Raw genomic sequence first — 2026 nt, 5'->3', positions numbered from 1 at the left:
CAGGCAAGTGATGAATATAATTTTGTGATATTATGAGCATTGTTAATAAAGACAGAGCAGAGATAGTAAAGTAAAAAGGAAACAGGTCATGGACATGAGATTTTCAGAACAAAAGCTCCTCAGTGAGACGATCACCTGGACACAAGGTCAGGCAGCTGGGACTCATCTAGAGAGCAAAATGGAAAAGTGATCTGTGCATAACATCCCTGTTGATTGCAGTTATTTTACATCAAACTTCTTCTCTGAGATAAGACGACCATTTCTGGGAAAGATGACAGTATTTTCAGGCTGGATGCTGTTTGCAGGGAGAACTGACTGAAACTCTCCTGCACCTCAGCGCTGAGGTCCACACCTGTGAACACAGATGAGGTCAATCTGCTGCAGCACGTAGAGCTTTACTGATCAGCAGAACAGGTTCAGAGGATTCAGCAGAGCATAGAATCAGAGCTAAATGCCACATTACCATAGAGTTTGTTAACAACAGCTTTCTTTCCCCTTTGTCTCAATGGAATGAATCAGGGATACTCGTCATACTTCACCTCAACCAAGTCACTGAGATACTCCAGCCTGACAAAGCAGCAGAAATGAAATGATGAAAGCAGAAACCGCAAACAGATGGTTCAGTTGTGTTTTTCTCTCTGTGTGTGCGCTCACGCCCACTTGTGTATGTGAACTTTCCACGTACCTCAGTTTTTTCTCCAACATGAGCCATTAGGGCTGCATAAACATCCCTAACACATGAATTCTTTCTCTTTTTTGTTATCACCTGTGATTATGTGTTTTATGGAAATACAGTATATAAGACAAAACCTGAGCCTATATGATACTAAGGACCCTGGAAGTCAGTCCACCTTTATTATTCAGCACAGCCTGAAGCTTTTTTGTATTTTCTGTGAGGAAGTATTCAGGAGCAGCTCTTTTCTTGGATGTTGGTTCCCTTTGTTTCCATCCTCTGTTAAGATGTTTCAGTAATGTTGAGGTCTGGGGAGGCCAATCCATGACTGAAGTCCTGTGATGCTGCATACTGCATTAGCAGTTTGTTCATAGTGAAAAATGAAGCCACTGCCAATCAGACATTTGCACAGTGGATCAACTTCTGATGGTACTTTCCTGAATTCCACACCTATAATATGTTTGCACATACTGATGAATATTTGCAGCTGATTTTCAGTCCAGTTCCTGTGTAATGTGACAGACGCCAGTCTTTCTTCCCGTGTCCTTCCTTAAGAATAGAGCCATCCTTCCATTGAGACTGTTTCTGATGAGGCTTCATTGAGCAGTAGATGGATCCCTCAGCTCATCTAATCGTCCTATTTCTAACACATGACTGTCAGAAACTGTTAATCTGCTGCAGCTCTTTAACTCTTCCACTTCTTTATTTATATAATGGAGTTTGATTTAAACCAATCTAAGCAATTAAGTGAATGATGATGAGGTCGTGGATGAAGACCCGGACAGCTGTGGTTGGCTCCTCGTATATAGCAGAGTGAGGTTGTGTTTGCACATTATTATAAAACCATGTTCACTATATATTTTAGCTGCAGACAATCATATTATTTGTTGCTGTGGTGATGTTATTCCACTTTGGTAAAATGGGAGAACGATCATTTCTTGCTGTTATTGACACATTATTCCAAGACCCTCAACACAAGCCTTGTAGTCCAACCATATAAAAACAAATAAATAGTTGTGTTTGTAACAGCTCATGAACATGAATCATTCCACGTTACTTTAAAAATCATTGTAAACTAAACTGGAATAAATGAGTGTTTATATATAGTTTTGTCTCAGCTGTTTACACACAGTGTTTCAGTCCCACCATCTCACATGTGATGAACCTTTAGCTCTGTTGTTAGCATGTTGTTAGACCAGGTTTCCCTCATTTAAAAAATAATCTCTCATTAGAAATGGATATGATATCTAAGACATAGAAATGCTTATTATGGGCTCACTTGATGTCATTGAAAAGATGCACATAGGTAACGTGCAGGCCATCCAGCTCCGAGGTTTATCTTCTCACCTCGAG

This window comes from Oreochromis niloticus, linkage group LG3 (genome assembly GCF_001858045.2).
Source record: "Oreochromis niloticus isolate F11D_XX linkage group LG3, O_niloticus_UMD_NMBU, whole genome shotgun sequence".
In the NCBI taxonomy this organism is placed as follows: domain Eukaryota; kingdom Metazoa; phylum Chordata; class Actinopteri; order Cichliformes; family Cichlidae; genus Oreochromis; species Oreochromis niloticus.
This window is presented reverse-complemented; position numbering follows the sequence as displayed.